The sequence below is a fragment of the Hyperoodon ampullatus genome (genome assembly GCF_949752795.1).
Source record: "Hyperoodon ampullatus genome assembly, chromosome: 3".
Classification (NCBI taxonomy): domain Eukaryota; kingdom Metazoa; phylum Chordata; class Mammalia; order Artiodactyla; family Ziphiidae; genus Hyperoodon; species Hyperoodon ampullatus.
In genome coordinates this window covers 121,737,315-121,756,351 of record NC_136916.1, presented here as the reverse complement: position 1 = coordinate 121,756,351, position 19,037 = coordinate 121,737,315, and the positions used below count along the sequence as shown (strand labels likewise).

The following is a 19,037-nucleotide window of genomic DNA, read 5'->3' as shown; positions in this document are numbered from 1 at the left end:
CCTAGAGATTTATTTGGGGGAGTTTTAATGAATGAATTCAATTTCCTTAATAGTTATAAAGCTACCAAAATTATTATTTCATATTAGATGAGTTGTGGAAGATTGTGCTTTCCAAGAAATTGGTCTACTACACCAAAAGCTAAAGTTGTGAGTATCAAGTTGTTTCTAGTGTTCCCTTATTATCCTTTTGACATCTACAAGGTCTTTAGTGATATCCCATTTGGTTCCATTCCTGACACTGGTAATTTGTGTCTTTTCTCTAATTCTTTGTCAATATTTGAGGTTTATTAATTTTATTGATCATTTCAAAAAGTAGCTTTTTAATTTTCCATTTTGCTTTTCTGTTTTCTCTTTCATTTATTTCTGCATTTACCTTTTTATTGCCACCTTGATGCTTGTTTTGGTTTATTTTGCTTTATAATATAATTTTCTTTTTTTAAGAAAGAAGTAAAAGTACCTGTAATTTTGATAATTTCTTGACATGGTAAAATAATTTTACATTACGATCCAAAGATGGTAGGGTGAGGAGGAGGGGCAGTGGAACAATCCAACAAACAAAAAAAGAAATTGAGAGCCACATGGTAGGAGGAGGGAAGGGTTTTAGCTGGAAGGGGTCTGGAGAGTGGGTAGGGGCACAACTAAAATGCAATTGCTTTGTTACTGAGTACTCTTCATGGGAAAACAGCATCCTGATTCCTTCTCTACATCATACTGGGAGTAAAAAAATGATGCATCCAGGTGGAAATATGATTGGGGGTTGGAAGACAGAGACAAGGAAAGAATAAAAGTCAGAAATAGACACTGAGAGAGTCACCAGCAGATTGACAGCAGATATTGACTCTCCAATAGTGGTAGAATAAAAAACTGGGGGTGTTAGGGTTAGTACAAAAGCTGTAACAAGTGATATCTCTGGAAGATTTGAGATACAGAGGCAACTTTTTTATGGTTTTGACTTGCCTGACAGATTTCTATATACACAATATGTACATGCCCGTGTGGGCATTTACACATATGCACACAAGTGACTGCTTTCCCTAGAAGTAAAATTCCAAAAAGAAAGCCCAAAAGGAGCAGCAACAACGGCAGCAGCTGACCTTCACAGCTGCAGACACCCCCCACTCCAATTTACCAGGGAAGGGGAGAGCAGGTGACAGGTAACAGAGTAGGAAGGCATGTGCGTGCATGACTATGTGTAGGTGTATTACGGATATATGTGCATGTAAAAATCCTAGTTATAAAAACATCTGAAGGAGCTAGGGATTTGGCTGAAGGTCCAAGGTGTTTTTTTGTCATGATCAGGTTCAGGTTCAAAGTGGAATGTATGTAGATGGGAAACCCTAAGTCATCATCAGGGCAACTGTGGCAGGCAGGATCCAACGTTCCACAGTGGCAACAGACACTAATCTTTCCTCAGGAAGAGAGGAGCTGATCCACTTGACTCCAATTTCTAAAAAATGCCTAGCATTTTCTTCCAGTTCCCTCAGTTCCTAACCAACTAACCATCAAAAGGAAGAAAACAAGAAGCCCAAGATATTAGCTTGTCTCCCCCAAAGGAAGGAAAAGTGGAAGAGAGAAAGCATATGTTTCTTGCACTAACATATTGGGCACACAAACCTGGAGTTCTCCAGAAATTAGGACAGGTTTATTGATTTTATTTTATTATGAGGTATTAGGGAAGGAAATAGAAGGCCTGTAAAAAAGGCCTGTAAGTCTGTCACAGAACTACATGACAGTTTCACTAAACTCTAACTAAAAACACAGAGAAGTGTTATTACTATTTCCAGCCAGTTTCCCCATCACCATAGTCATGTAACAAACTAAGGTGATGTGGGTCTTGAGCCAGACTCACAGAGTCCCCTGGCCTTCGCCTCTGTACAGTGTCTCTGCATTTGATCTTTTTGATATTTTTCAGGATCATGTCATGTAGAATGACATATTGATTCTTTAGCTCTGATATGATGAGCTAAAAGCTATCATGTTCTTTCTCATCAATACCTGTGAGGGTGCAGGATAGTCCTCCACATGGGGATATTTAGCTATTTTGGAAACCGATTTGGCTCTTGTAACATAATATCTAGAAATCTGAACCAGATGAGATGCAGCTCTCAACATTCTTAGTTCTGCAATTGTCTTCTCCTAAATGGACACCCCAAAGTTGTTCCCATCTTCTAACATAGGAATTAGGAGTTGTACCCACATTTTTATGGTGCTTCATTTCAGGATCAGCAGCCAGATCTCAGGTTTCACTGTCTCAAAACTCTCCACTAACTCCTGGTTGCTTTTTAGCATTACATTGGGCATCACAAATACTGTGGTTCTTTGGAAGGTCTCCACACTCACCCAATCTTCGCTTCTTGGAAGTGGGGTCTTCCAGTCCATTGTGGCTATTGGTGAGAAGAATAGTCAGGGACCAGCAGACTCATGTCTGAGTGGATCTGAGTTAGGTTATATATGTTTAGGATTGGTCCTTTCAAAAAACTGTCAAGTTCTAACAACTTCTTTGAGAAAATGTTTTCCACCAAATCTTCTGCCTCAGTTGTGATCTTCTCTCTGAAAGAATCAACCTTTGAATGGTGGGTAGCATCAGGGGGACTAGAGGAATCTCAGTGCTCCCTGGAGGTGGCTGCCCTCACTTGGCTCACACACAGCTTGCTGATTCCCACCCTCAGTTCCTTCCTGCCACTTGCTCTCCTGCTGCCTGCTGCCTGATCACACTCTATAATTATCTTAATTACTCCCTTTACATGTATCACTGTTCCAATTTTTACTTCAACCATCAAATATAAAACTTGAGAAGGAAACTGAATTTGCCCACATATTTGCCATTTCCATGTTCTTTCTTGCTTCCTGATGTTCCAAGTTTCCTTCTTTTAGAGAACTTCCTTTAGCTATTCATTTAGGGCAGGTGTGCTGGCAACAAATTCTCTATTTTCCATCATTTCAGAATGTTATTATACTCCCTGTCACTCCTAACATTTTTAAGCAATTGCTTTTTTTCTTCATTTCCGATGTTCCAAATTTCTGTTATCATTTCCCCCTTTGTATTAGTTTCCTAGGACTGCCATAACAAAGTACCATAAACTTGGTGGTTGGCCTACAAAAACAGAAATTTACTGTTTCACAGTTCTAGTTGCTAGATGTTCAAGATCAAGTTGTTGGTAGGGTTTGTTCTTTCTGAGGTCTGTAAGGAAACATCTGTTCCATGCCTCTCTGGGTCTTCACATTGTCTTCCCTCTATCCTTGTCTTTGTGTCCAAAATTCTTCTTTGTATAAGGACACCAGTCACATTGGATTACAGCCCACCCAAATGAGCACATTTTCACTTGATTCTCTCTGTAAGAAATCTGGGGGCTTCTAGATACCTTTTTTTGGGAGGGGGGGGGACACATCAACCCATAACATCCTCTTTTTGAAGAAATTCCTTTAAGTAATTTTTTTAGAGCAGTTCTGCTGCAGTGAGTTATTTTAGTTTTGCTTCATCTGAGAAAGCTCTTATTTTACCTTTATCCTTAAATAATATTTGCCCTGAATACTGAAACTTGGTTTAAAGCTTTTTTCTTTCAGCACTTAGCACTGTGGTACCCTTACTTTCTGGAGTCCATGGTATCTAGTGAGATATCTGCAGTCATTGAAATTATTGTTCTCTATAGACAGTGTTTTTTGTTGTTTTCTCTAAGAATTTTTTAAAGACTTTTTTCTTTATCTTTCATTTTCAGTAGTGTCTGGTCATGGAGTCCTTTGTATTTACCCTATTTGGGATTCACTAAGCTTCTTCAATTGATAAGTTTATATCTTGGCACCAAGTTTGGGAAGTTTCTGTTTGTGATTTTTTTCAAAATTTTTTCCACACTTTGCTCTATCTCCTCTCCTGATACTCCAAAGACACAAATAATATAAATATTTTGTTACATGACATAAGGCTCTTGTCATTAATTTTTTTCCCCTCTGTTGTTCAGATTGGATAATGTATCTTTATCTTCAATTTCACTGACTATTTCCTCTGCTATCCCTATTCTGCCAATTAGTCCCTGTATATAGTGAGGTGTTTTTTTTTTTCCCAAGTAACGTGTATCTTACATTTCTTTGCTGAAACAAATTTTCCTTTTGGTTTCAAATATCTTTTAAATTGTTTTCTGGAGCTTTGTGAAATTAATAGTTTCTTTCAAGTCTTTGTCAAATAATTCCAATATATGTGTAATCTCATCATGGGTGTGTCCTGATTTTTTTTTTCCACATGAAATGAGATTTTCCTGGTTCTTCAAATTCCAAGGATTTCTGAATTTTACCCTAGACATATTAAATGTTATACAATGAGACTCTGGGTCTTGATTAAATCCTGTGGTGAACGTTGATAGCCGTCCATGGGCTACTGTTTTAAAGTCAATTCTGAGTCCAACCCTTTTTGCACTATTCAGAACTGTTCCATGTGTGCTCCAGTCAATATCCAGACCCGGGTGATGGTCTCTCTGTTCAATTCTCAAAGTGTTTGGTGTACTGAATGGGATCAGATGCACACATGTGGAGTTTGAGGATGAGCCCAGAAAGTCATAAATAGCTTAGTGTATCTCCTTCCTCAGCACTTTCCTCTCCACAATGTCCCTTCTACTTCCTGGTTTCTTTGGGCTCGTCTCTGGAACTCTATTCAGAAATCTGGTGTTTTATATACTCTGCCTTGCTGGGCACTCCCAAAACTGCTCCTGCATGCAGAGCCAAGCAAAACAAGGACAGAGAAAAAAACCAACCAAACAAACAAATTAAAAAATGGATTTCCACCCATTCTTTTGGAAATACAGTTCCATAGAAGGAAAAAGAAGGCTCCTCTCCATTAGAATTTTGGCTCCTTCAGGCGCTTATTGCTGCCAGCTGCTGCTGTCACAATGGGATTGCTTAAGGGCTAGAGCGAAGGAAAATGGAAGAAAGAAAAAAGATATAAAATTATATACTCTCTCTGAGTGTTAGGGGTTCCTTTTCACACTCCTTGAGCCAGACTAGAAGCTTTCTCTTTGAGCTCTCTCTGTTTGTGCCCCAGTGGCATATTCTGGTGCTTAAGTTTCAAACCATGAGACATCAGAAGAGAAAAAAATAGTAGATGCACTGCAGCTTTGATGGTATTTTGGATTCTAATCTTCTGTTCTATTCTGCCTGTTCTATTTGCTTATGAGGGTTCTCAATATTCATTAGGACACACAGGTAGTGTGTATATACATCTTATCCAGAACCTGAACCCCAAATATATATATGTTTAGTGTAGTTTTATTTTACTAACACCAAAAAGGGAAATACATGGACAGAATAATACTGACCAATTTCACTTCTTCAACACTGATATGTAAAATCCTACATAAGATAGCTTCTTGGGTCCATTTCTTTGTAACATTTCAAGAAGCACAGCAAAGCAATTCTGTATGTCATGTGTATATTATATAGTAAACATACACAATAAAAGAATAGTAAGAAATATGGAAATGATATTCACCAGTTTCAGGAATTTGATTAACTCTGGGGAATGAGAAAGAGGAAAAGAATAGTATGTGGACTTATAGTCTATGTCTGCAAGTTTCTTTTCGAAAAGAGAAATAAAATCATCTACAGGCAATATAATGTGTGTTTAATCATAATAATGAACTGATAGGTATATGTAACATATATGAATATTTATTTCTGCTGTTTTTTCTATGTTTGAAACATCACACTGAAAAATTAAAATATTAGAAACCTGATAAAAATGATTATTTTAATCAGCACACAAAGTGACACTTATGAGCAGAAGCATTCTGGAAATAATATTCTTATACTGTTAACTGTAGTAACAATGTATGTTGGATGGTGTGAAATGACATTTTTGGTTTCTGCATTCTCCACCCCTTTTTTTTTTTGTTCTTCTCTTTCTATGTTTTGAGTTTTCTAGATTTTTTTTTTAATTTAGAAGTCACTTCGCAATTATTTTGTGGTGGTCACCATAGTGGTTGTTCAGCGTGTATATCTCCATTTTCCTAGCCAGATATTTTTAAATTTAAATATTATAATTTTCAGTTCTAAAATGCATTCAGTTCTCTTTTGTTTTTTGTATTCCTCTGCTGAAATGTCTTGTCTTTTCATTCTTCATTGTGTATATATATATATATATATTTTTTACCTCATTAAGCATAAGTTTAGTATCTGCTTTCTGATCATTTCAACATCAAGTCATCTTGCATTGGCCTCTGTTGATATTATTTTTCCTTCAGAATGGGTCATTTTTTTTTTCTTGTATGCCTACTGATTTTACATTGTAACACTGAGATTGTCAATATTATGTCATGGAGAATCAGCATTCTGATATATTCTTGTGAAGATTGTCACATTTTTACTTAAGCAAGCCATTAACCTGGTTATATTCAAACTGTTTTCAAGGCAAAATCTATTTTACATTGGTGGTGATGGTGGAGGGGCAACTCATTAATCCTTTTAGACTCAGTGCTTTGAGTCTGTCTGCACATGCTTGGCTTGTGGTCAGCCATAGACAGGTGAAGTTAATATACAGAATTTGGGACTACCATAGTTTAGGTTTTTTGTTTGTTGTTTGTTTTTGATCAGTAACCCCTCTCACTCTGCATGGGCCAAGGAGTCCCCAAAATTTTCTCTCACTCTTTTCAGGCCAGAAAGATGATGGACTTTTTCTCTCTTGGGTCATTAGCCACCATTAGTCATTCACCAAACCTTCCCCCCGAGATTCAACTGCCGTCCAAAATGTGTCTACTTTGTTTTGTTCTCCAAATCCCTCTGGTAGTTTTTGTTTGTGTGTGTCCAGGGTTTATATTTATGAGAAAATAATTTTGGTAAAATTTTACAAAGCCATCCTAGCAGCAGAAACAGTACTTGACATTTGGCAGACTTTTTCTTTTAAGAAAGACTAAAATGAAAAGCCCTGGAATAATCCTGGTCATTTCCATGTTACTGTAGTATCACTGAACCTCTGACAGTACATGGAAAATTATTTTGTGCACAAGGAGAAAAAACATCTCTTGACCAGACATAATTCTACAACTTGTTCTTTTGAAGTTTTAATGAGGAGATTATCTTGCACTTATAAAAGAAAGTGGCTTTCCGATCCAGGTATACATAGAGACCTGTTTTTTGGGGCTTTTAGTTAATTCTGGAGAGTAAATCAATGTGAATACAGTCTTGATCTCATTATGTAGAGAGGAGTCAGAAAATTGATTTAACTTTTTTCTTTGCCTACTTTGACAATCATAGACATTTCAATGATTACTAACTACACTAATAAAAAAAATACTATAAAAATCACTCCTCAATTTCTTCCCCCCAAAGGAAAATATGTGTTGCATGTTCTAAGACAAATTATTCCCTATTTCAACAAAACTCAGTAAACATTATTACAACAGTGTCTTTTCAACTGTGAATTCTTAGTCCTGCTTCCCTGGTAGCTATTGTATCTGCTCAGTAAGAACTCTGTTATGAAACAAAACTCCTGCATACTGTGCAAGATGGAAATATGCAAAGGGTAAAATGAAAATTACTGTCCTGTTTAATGCATTTTTAATACTCTGTTACTAATTCCAGTGCTCTAACTAGAAAAGCCAATTGCAACAAATCCTTAAGAACTACAATCTGGGGTGCAGTTAGTAGGGAGGAAAAGCTGACTAGTGAAAAACTGATGAAAAGAAATAATCGATTTATACCTGAAACCATCAGACAGGTTTCATAATTGAGCTGCCACTGTAATTTGTTTTGTAAAGATAACTAATGCATATAGCATCTCCCCCATACAGATGCAATAGACACAAATAACCTTAAGAACATAGAAGATAATTATGTGGAAAAATTAACATAATTAAGAAGTGATGACTTTTGAGTGTTTATTGCCTTTGTTCATTGTATAATGTATTTAATTGCAGGTTTATATAATTTTTTTGTAAATAATGACTGTATTTAAGAAGCAACTCATAAAATTTATTTGATTTAACAATTGGCTCTTGCAAGGTGGTATGAGCTGGCTCCAGCAAATCACTCCATCCCTCTCAAACCACGCCATTCCCTACTCAGCAGTGCTTCCTCCCTTTCTGGCTGGCCATCTCGGTAGTTCCTTGTGAAGGTGACATTGTGTTTTCATGAACCTTCTGCATCAGAATCACCTAGTGAGCATAGCCACATTCAACCAATGCTGGTTGAACAGACTGGTTTTGACATTTACAGAATAGTTTCCTAATTCCAGATCTACATGTTTCGGGAATATGCTCAATGACTTCATCTGAAAATGAGGGACACTGTGACGATTCTATGAAATAATGCCTGTAAGGGGGTGGGCACAAGAGAAGTGCTTAATAAACAGAAGTTTTCTGTGCCCCTACACTCCTTGCTGGGACAAACTCTCTGATCATGGTACCCTTTTACTGGCCATGGCAGTGCCTCATCCAGGCATTCCTGCTTCAAAATCTTTCCTCCTACCTTCTGGAGTCCAAATGCCAATGCCTGTCATTCCTTGTTAGGACAGAGAAATTATCTTAGCCAGCCTCCACTTAACCTTCTCTTCGCCAGCACTCGGAAGAGTACTGATGCCTATGGACCTGGCCTATTCCTGTTCAGTGCTGTGGCTGGACTCACATTTATCTCCTCACTGGGTTGTGGGCACGCCAAGAGTGAATCAGGTGTGTCACCAAAATGTTCATGCCACTTTCACTTGTAGCTGTGTGATTCATTAAAAATTAGGTTAACTGATAGTTCAAGAGGAGAAAAAAGGCCAAATGCTTTGGAAACACTTGAGTTTTATAAGTGGAATTAGGTATGGATGAGAAAACAGTGAACAACTGAGGAAAACATAAAAATCTCTAAAGATCCTGATCTTGGATTTGTTCAAAAACCTGTCACTTCACTTTAAAGAAACTAAAATTAGTAGTGGTAGAAAGTGCATTATGGTGAAAAGGCCTAGTTCCTACAACCAACAACAACCAACCAATGGACGAGTATATGTTTATCTTTTAAGTTTAAATAAATTATTAAAAGTGTGCTTGTATACTTCATTTTTTATAATTCTCTTCTTTAACTGATTTTTTTTTTTTTTTTTTTTTTTCTGCGGTACGCGGGCCTCTCACTGCTGTGGCCTCTCCCGTTGCGGAGCACAGGCTCCGGACGCGCAGGCTCAGGGGCCATGGCTCACGGGCCCAGCCACTCTGCGGCATGTGGGATTCTCCCAGACCGGGGCACGAACCCGTGTCCCCTGCATCGGCAGGCGGGCCCCCAACCACTGCGCCACCAGGGAAGCCCCTAACTGATTTTTTCCATTAACCAACCCACTACATGCTCCAGTTGCATAGTTAAGAGGGTAGATATGTACCAGAGCAGACAATTAACAAACAATAATAACAATAAATGAATAAACAAATAAATAAAATTTAAAAATTCACTTGCCTAGTTGCAGTAGCCACATATTAATTGCTTAATATTCACATGTGGCCACTGGTGGAAATGTCTTCGACAGTGCAGATTTCAGTCCTAAGAGAGACCTATAGGTATAACTTGTGAGTTTTTCCTTACTGAACTTGGGAAAAATGTGTTTTCACTAAAGGTATATGAACTAACTTATTTTTACTGTGGCAAAACACATATTCACCATTAAAGAGTGAAAATTCACCATTTTAACCAATTTAAAAATGCCATTCAGTGGCATTTGGTACATTCTTTCTTTCTTTTTTTCTTTTTTTTTTTTAATGCTAGAAGAGTAACCAAAATCTTTCATGATAGAGAATTATAAGAATAAATTATTAAACATCTGTTCCCTGCTTCCCTCTTTAGATGCTGGGTATTCAGTAGCTGTTCGTGCAGCTAACTCTTAATCAAAAAAGTAATGAAAAATATATACCAACAAAAAAATTCCTTCAAACATACTCTGCTCTGTCAGCAAATTGCTCAGGTCAGAAAAATATTTTTACTTCAGAGGGTAAAATGCAATGTATAATATCATTTTTGTTACTACTTGATATTTAGGGTTTTTTAGACATGTCAATTTTAGTTTCAGCTTTGTTGGCTGACATCCTCACTACCTGCTGCTGGTTCTGTTCCTGAATTGGTATCTCTGGGAGTTGTCTGTGTTTTCCCTATGGATGGAAAATATACCCATGCTTTGCAAAAAAATCAATTACCTCTTTTTTTTTTTTTTTGTATTCTCTCATTTATATTGGCAGCTAGGGTCTTATTTAAAAGTCTACAGTAAAATAGCTTAAAACTATCTTAACAAATAGTTATTGAGAACTTCTAAAATATATTTTATGGTTTTGGGAATGTAATCATTTTGCTTTGAACTGACACTAGACTGAGACTATTTTAAAATTCATATAGCACTATTTGTTTTATTTATAATCCATTGTCTTGATGAAATAGATATCCTACAGATTGGAGTGAAGCCTGAAGGTATAGTAAACCATAAAAGATATTCCAGAATAGAAGTGTCAACTGCACTAATCAACAAGATAAATGAGCAAGCCTACAGAGGATGATTAAAATAAATTGTATTGAAATCCACTTGGGAAAAAGAGACTACACTTCTGTTCTATCTCCTCAGTTTTTGTCAGCTATGGGGAAGCCAAATCTTGAGAGCATTTTCCAGAAATTACATTTTAGAGACAAAGATGTTTTACTTATTGGACAATAAAACATTTCATAGAGCAGTGAATGATTGATGGAAAATGTAATCAACAAATGCTATTGAAGAAGCAAAGAAAACTGATCTTTTAAAACGGGTTTTCTCCATCTATCCTCTCAGCAAAAGAGAATAACATTTGGGATTGAAAACTCAGCCATATTTCACAAGTAAGAGTGGCAAAGTCATAAAGTGTGTATAAGTGCCTTAGTTTTTACTATTTATTTTCAAATCAAATAATTTCTATGGGAAATAATATTTTTATTACTTAAAATTCTTTCCTTAAAAGGCTAGTTCTTGTGCATATGAAGTCTTTCATTGTATCAAGACTATGTTTTAACCACCTGTTTTACAATACAATTGTATCCACTCATTCTGTTTATACTTATGGAAACACTAGGATAATGAAAGTTATTAAACTGACAAATATCAGTTATCAGAGTGAATATTAAGAATATCAAAGAAACACATTTTTATTATCAGTGCTGAACCAATGAAGAATACATTTTGAAGAACTACTTTAAAAAAATTCCCTAGAAATGTGAACCTGTGGGACCCAACTGTCCAGAGTGCAGCAGGTTTTCCTTTTGCTTTTACCAGGCAAAACCAAGTTTCATCATAAGGCACAGGTTCAGCTTTCCCTTTAGTTTATCTTACCATTAGATAGTTTTAGTGACTATACTGCTAGAGGGTTATAAGTAAATTGAACAAGAAAGTGTATAAAATTTCACATTTTTCAAATTTCTTGAGTCATTCTTCCTTTTTACCTAGTTTTAACTGATCAGTTTTATCCTACTTTTCAAGACAAGACTTATGACGAATTTGTAGGCTGAGCAATAACATTACTGACATTTTATTTACCTCATTGCTTATAAGAATTTTTCCTACATTAAAAAGTATTCTGCAATACTGTAACCACCTGACATTAAAAAACTGTTAAAAAGTCTATCATGACATTTGGAAATAATTTTAAATTAGTAGCTAAGAGTCAAAAAAGCAACATCATAATTCAGTTTAATGAATTAAGGATATTCATAAAGAATATCCTGGGATAATACATGAAATACTTTATTGCCTTGCTCAATATTGGGATTAACAGGCAAATCTATATGATTAACCATATGAAACTGCCATTTCTGTAAGTAAAAGCTGATTTATTATCAGTATATTAGTTTTCTTTGCTGCATAACAAATTACCACAAACTAATCAACTTAAAACCATATCCAATTATTATTCCATTATGTATTCATTATTTTTTACTCTGTTGATCAGCAGTTTGAGTTGACTGAGCTGGATTCTGTGCTGAGGATCTTACAAGGTCAAATTCAAGGTTTCAGCCGGGCTAACTTCTCATCTTTTCAATATCATGCTGAAATTCTAGCTAATGCTATATGACAAGAAAAAGAAATTAAAGATACACAGATTGGAAGAGATAAAACTGTCTTTTGTTGCAGATAACATGATCATACATGCAGAAAATATGAGAAACAAAAATAATCCTGGAACTAATAAGAGATTAAAGCAAGGTTTCAGAATAAAAAAATAATATACAAAAGTCAATTGCTTTTCTATAGACCAAAAATGAATGAGGAATTATTTGAAATTAAAAACACAAAACCATTTACCTTAGCACCCCAAAAAAGAAATACTTATGCATAAATCTAACAAAATATACACAAAATCTTTATGAAGAAAACTATAAAACTTTGATGAATGAAATTAAAGAATTAATAAATATAGTGATATTCTATATTCATGGATAGGAAGACTCAATATTGTTAAGACGTCAGTTCTTCCCAACTCTGTAAATTATACGCAATCCTAATCAAAATCCCAGTAATTACTCTACGGGTATCAGGAAACTGATTCTAATGCTTATATGGCAGGACAAAAGACACAGAATAGCCAATACAATATTGAAAGAGAAGAACAAAGCTGGAGGTCCAACTTTGCCCAATTTCTAGGCTCACTACAAAGCTACAGTAATCAAAACAGTTTAGTATTGGCAAAAGAATAAATAGATCAGTATAATAGAATAAAGAGCCCATAAATACCCCCCATAAATACCAGTCAACTAATCTTTGACAAAGGATCAAAGGCAATACAATAGAGTAAAGATAGTCCTTTCAACAAATGGTGCTAGAACAACTAGACATCCACATGCAAAAAAATGAATGTAGACACACACTTCCTCAAAAGTAACTCAAAATGGATCAAAGCTCTAAATGTAGAATGCAAAACTATAAAAATCCTAGAAGATAGCACAGGAGAAAAACTATATGACCTTGGATATGGTGATGCTTTTTTAGATACAATATCAATGGTATGATCCATGAAAGAAATAATTGATAATCTAGACTTAATCAAAATTAAAAACTTCTGCTATGTGAAAGGTAATGTCAAAAGAAGGAGAAGATAAGCCATAGACTGGAAGAAAATATTTGAAAAAGACACATCTGATAAAGGACTCTTACCCAAAATATACCAAAAAAAACTCTTAAAACTGAAGAATAAGAAAACAAATGCCTAGATGAAAAATGGGCCAAAGACCTTCACAAACACCTCACCAAAGAAGATATATAGATGGCAAATAAGCATATGCAAAGATGCTCCACATTATATGTATCAGGGAAATAAAAATTAAACCAACTACCACTACACACTTATTGGATACCACTACAGATGTATTAGAATGGCCGAAATCCAAAGCACTGAAAACACCAAATGCTGGTAAGAATGTGGAGCAAGAGAAACTCATTCATTGCTGGTAGGAGTGCTGAACAACATAGCAACTTTGGAAGACCATTTGGCAGTTTCTTACAAAACTAAACATACTTTTACCATACTGTCCAGCAATCACCCTTCTTGGTATTTACCCAAAGGAGCTGGAAACATATGTCCATAGAAAAACCTGCACAAAGATATTTACAGCAGCCTTATTCAAAATTGCCAAAACTGAAAACACCAAGGTGTCCTTCAGTAGGTGAATAGAGAAACTATGGTATGTCCAGAAAATGGCATATTTTTCAGTGCTAAAAAGAAATGAGCTATCAAGCCATGAAAAGACATGGTAGAACCTTAGATGCATATTACTAAGTGATAGACGCCAGTGTGAAAAGACTATATATTGTATGATTCCAACTGTTTTGACATGATCAAAAGACAAAACTATGGAGACAATAAAAGATCAGTTGTTGCCAGGGTTGTACTGGGAGAGAGATGAACAGGCAGAACACAACTGATTTTTAGGGAATTCAAAATATTCTCTGTGGTAGTCTAATGATGTATATGTTATTATTCATTTGTCCAAATCTATAAAATGTACAACACCAAGAGTCAATTGTTAGGTAAACTATAGACTTTGGGTGATTATCATGTGTCAGTGTAGGTTCATCCTTGTTAAAAAATGTACCACTCTGATAAGTGATGTTGAAAATGGAGGAGGCTATGCATGTGTGGGGGCAGGAGGTATATGGGTAATCTTTGTAACTTCCTTTCAATTTTGTTGTAAACCTAAAACCACTCTAAAAAAGTAAGCCTTTTAAAAATCAATTTACTTAAATCATCTTTTCATATTGGATGGGTTGTGATATTTTCCTATTTATAAGAAAATAGTTAATTTTATCTAAGTTGCCAAATTCATGTGTGTAGAGTTGTATATAGTATTCCATCACTTCTTCTGTCACAAGGCTGCTTTCAAGGAGGACGTAACACTTCACATTTCTTCCAGTAATGTGAAAATTTTATTTGGGTTGGCCGAAAAGTTCATTCGGGTTTTTCTGTAAGAGCTTACCGAAAAACCTAAAAGAACTTTTTGGCCAACCCAATGTAATTCAACACAATTCTCCTTCTAAATTTTTCTCACTTTGATGGATTTATATTTCAATTTCTTTCTGTTCTTGTTTGGAGTCATTGTTTGATGAGCATTCTGTCTTGGAAAAATTGTGGCGTACTCTAAATTCTTGCATATTCAGAAATATCTGTCTTGCACACTAACAATGAAAAGATGTCTTGGTTGGGTGTAGGATTGTTGAGTTCTACTCATCAAATTTCTCTTAATAGAGTGTAGATAATATTCTAATGTCTTCTGCTTCAAGTGTTTCAGAATGTCTGGTGGTGATACTTTAATATCTTCTTCCTTCTTATTTACCTATTTCAATTTTGGAAACATGATGTTTTCTTTTTACCTTAGAATTGCTTTTTTTCCAGGAACTCCATGAAACTTTCAAGCTTAGACATGAATATTTCTCCAGATGAAAATAATATTTTTCTATTAACTAAATTCCTTTTCTCATATATTACATTTTCATTTATTAAACTTTTTCATTTCCATGTTAGTTCTCTTGTATTTTCCAAATAAGTTGCTAAGATTTTCTCACATATATTCCTTCTATTTCAATTTTTTTCTTATTTCAAAAAATTCTCCCATTTGATATTCTAGTCTACTACTTCAGATCATTAACTGTAGTACAGTATTTAATGTACTAAATATTACTACTATTAAGTACTACTTAAAGGTAGCATCAATTTACTCATTAAATTGTTTTCCTGAGAAATCATGTTACCATCTGCTTCTGTACTGTAAGCTCTACTTTACGGATTTTTGTGGCTTGTTTTTGTCCATCTGATATCCCTTTATTGTGCTGCAAGGCCCTGTGAGAGGGCAGTTATTTATTTGTATGTTTGTTTAATTATTCATGTATTTATATATACATTAAGGCTCGGGTCTTTATTATGGATCACTCTAGGTATCTTCAGTCCCGCAAGTGGAGAAAGGAAATCAGTCTCTCCCCACCGTGAAACAACTGTGTAGAGTAGAAAGGCCTCCAGTCTCTGGCTGAAGCCTCTTGCAGTTAAGGCTGTCTTTATCAGGACTGAATTCCCATCTAATATCAAATACACATTTGAGAAAAGGATAACATTTGGAGCTAGTAAAAGAAGAGGTGGAAGACAGACTCACAGTATGATTTGCTAAAACTCTTGAGCATTAACCCTCATTATCTTTTTTTTTTTTTTTTTTTAAGAAACCAAAGGAAATCTTTAGATTTTTGTTAGGTGCTAAATATAAAAGATTCTTGAACTAAGACAAACATTTGTATTACCAGAGGACATAGATCTAAATTTAATGGAAGAGTAATCTTTTGTATGGTAAATTATTATACTAATTTACAATACTAACTATAAAATGTCACTATAGTCAACAAAGTATTTTAAATAATATATGCTATTCACCTGTATGTTTAGATGATAGAATTCTCACTTCCTATTACAAACCAGTGGCTTAATTAAGGCCATATTTCAGTCCTGTTAATTTTCTAATAAAACAAATTGATTATATATGCTTACTAATGTCCTGTTCTTTATTCTCTTATAAGTGACCACCCTACTATGCACATAATTTTAATATTTAATCCAGGAAAAGTGACATTCTTAGATCTATGCTATACTGTGCGATGATTAAATTATGCAAATATAACAAGACAGGAATCTTGTTACATGAAAAATGCTGACTCATTCAAAAATGCTAATGTCCAGCTGTTAAGAACTTCCTCTGAGAAAAACTTTCATGTAAAATTAACTGTTCTAACAAGATTTGACATAAATGAAATCTGCAAATGAATGAATAATTTATAGGTACTATATTAATGTCAGGAGTTTCCTGGTTAGATTTGCTTATTCTAAATTGCCAAGATATGATCCTAAAGGAAAATTAATCTTCAATCCCCAAAGTTTCTGTTACCTCATCTATTTAATGATTGAATTTAACATATTTATTTGTTCACCCCCTTTTCACTTTATACTCTTAGTCAAACAATTTAATGAGGACACAATTCATTATTTTTGAAATCACTGAATTATTATTCTGTTGGGCTAATTGAAATATTGGATAAAAATAGATGAAGAATCATGAATGAGCAGGCTTGCTGAAAGTCAAATGGCTTTAACAGTGTATGAAGGGGTTACCTTTTATGATAAAATCTTTAGTGATTCCACTAAAGAAGAAAATATGCATCTATCTGTCACTTTGCTCTCTTAACATCTGTACCAAGAGAACAGACAATAGATGTCAATTAATAAAACATCCTATTCTTAAATCTTTTTAAATTGAAAGTTAATTTGCTCATTAAAGAACTTTTAGAACATATAGAAATGAAAAGGTAAATGATGATAATGTACCATTTTATCAGTAAACTGGATAAAAATCAAGATGAAAAAAGGAGAGGGGGTAAATCTGAATTATAAGTTTATAGTTAATGTGAGGTCTTATTTTATGTAGTCTATTTCTAAGTTGAAAAATGTGTATTATGTGTTTCTAAATGAAGACCAATCAACTCTCTTCATGAAGAGAAATTTTTTAAATTGACGTAAAGAAATGTAATTAACAGAGAGTTGGTACAACTTACCACATTCCGTGGGTATATCTTTTTCTTTTTCTTTTTCCCATGGGTATTTATAGTGGGGTACGGTTGTAGCCATTTCAAAGGAGTGGAAAGTCTGGCAGCACCTCCTCATCAACTATGGTGGTAAAGGAGAACAGTTCTATTAAGAGTGATGCATCAAAGTCGTTGGCAATTTTCATCCACATTATGAAATATAATTTCTAGTATTTTCCTAGTATTTACTTTTCAAGGAAAGTTCTATTCAAATAAACTTTGGATTTCTTTTCAAAATATATTCTTGGGAGATAAAACATTTTATGTATAAGATGGTCATTGGAGACAACAATACTTATTTCAAAATTACCTGGTACTGCACATTAATTAATGGCATTACATATGTATGAACCAATTACAATATTTACACAGGCCAAGCAGATCCCTGTTCATTTAATTATAATTTGATAACTCTTTTGAATAAACTTAGCAACAGTGGCAAAACCCAATAGAATATATTAACATTTTACAAATGAATTACATGTTATGAGATAGAAAATTATTTTTTTGTGACTTTAGGGGTCATAATCAAAATCCGATGTGCTGGGGCTTCCCTGGTGGCACAGTGGTTGAGAATCTGCCTGCCAATGCAGGGGACACGGGTTCGAGCCCTGGTCTGGGATGCCGCAGAGCAACTAGGCACGTGAGCCACAACTACTGAGCCTGCGCATCTGGAGCTTGTGCTCCGCAACAAGAGAGGCCGCGACAGTGAGAGCCCCGTGCACTACGATGAAGAGTGGCCCCCGCTCGCCGCAACTAGAGAAAGCCCACACACAGAAACGAAGACCCAACACAGCCAAAAATTAAAAAAAAAAAAAAAAAAAAAAAAATCCGAGGTGCCTGAAGACAGGAACAATTGGGATGTCTTACCGGTTGTCATGTACATGGGTACAATAAATTATGTTACAAGCCATACCTCATATTATTATTATACTATGACACAATTATGTTATCATCACATTGTTTATTTAGATGTATTTTAAATATTTAGTGCATAGGAAAGCATTAATTCATTTAAGACTTGGTAAATTTGAATATTTATTTACATTATGATCTTCAAGTAATCACCTTTTCTGAAAATTTATAGGAATTAATAGTCCATTAAAGCCAAGTAATTATGGAGTAAGCAAATATAGGATATGATCACATAGTAATTTAAACATATCATTTTATACTCTGCAGATTTAAATGAAACTATTAAGGCCTTATAAGAAAGTTCTGACTGGAGAAAATCTTGGGATGTAGTTATTTTGTCCAGTTTGACTTTTGTCTAATTTATCCCTGCAACAACATTTTTGTTTTACTATATATTGCCTTAAAAAAAAATGTTAGCATGCTCATGTTTCTGTATTCCTTTGCTTTTAACCTGTATCTTTATATATAAAGTGGTTCTTATAGACAATATGTCATATCTGGAAAATAGTTACTTCCCCCACACTCTCCTGCCAGAAACAATAGGGTATTTTCCCTCTTCACTGGGAGAACCCACAAATGTGTTAGGTACCCCTAAGACGGCACTCCCCTGGGAGTTTCTCAAGATTAAGACAGTCCACATTCAGCCTCCAGCAATTTGTCATTATCACTTAAGTGTTCTACCAGATTATGACTCCAGCAGCTTCTGTTCCAGGTAAACTGATCTCGGCCGTGACTCCCTGGATGTACCTACTCCCCAGATTTCAAGGTGACAGTTTGCTCTATGTTCTCAATGGTTTTTGGGTCCAATAAAAGTCATTACCTTTGAGTTTGTTCAGGTTTTTCTTATTGTAAGGAAGAAAAATGTTACTGACTGGAATGACCACTTCCAAGCTCTTGACATGTCAGAGATGAAATCAGAATTCTTAAGTACATTTAAGAGTAAATAAAAGTACATTTTTAAGAACATTGGTTTGTATCAGAAAGGTACCCAATCTATTCAAGCCTTGAAATAGATACAAATTTTGCTTTCTGAACAAAGAAAACATAAAAT

At 34.9% G+C, this 19,037-nt stretch overlaps 1 pseudogene across 1 annotated transcript; it reads right to left on the bottom strand.

The window, feature by feature from the left end:
* Nucleotides 1–1,774: 1,774 nt before the first annotated feature.
* Nucleotides 1,775–2,423, bottom strand: LOC307049626 (proteasome activator complex subunit 3-like; annotated as a pseudogene). Its single transcript has one exon. The product of its transcript is annotated as a proteasome activator complex subunit 3-like (transcript).
* Between the last annotated feature and the right edge of the window lie 16,614 nt (nucleotides 2,424–19,037).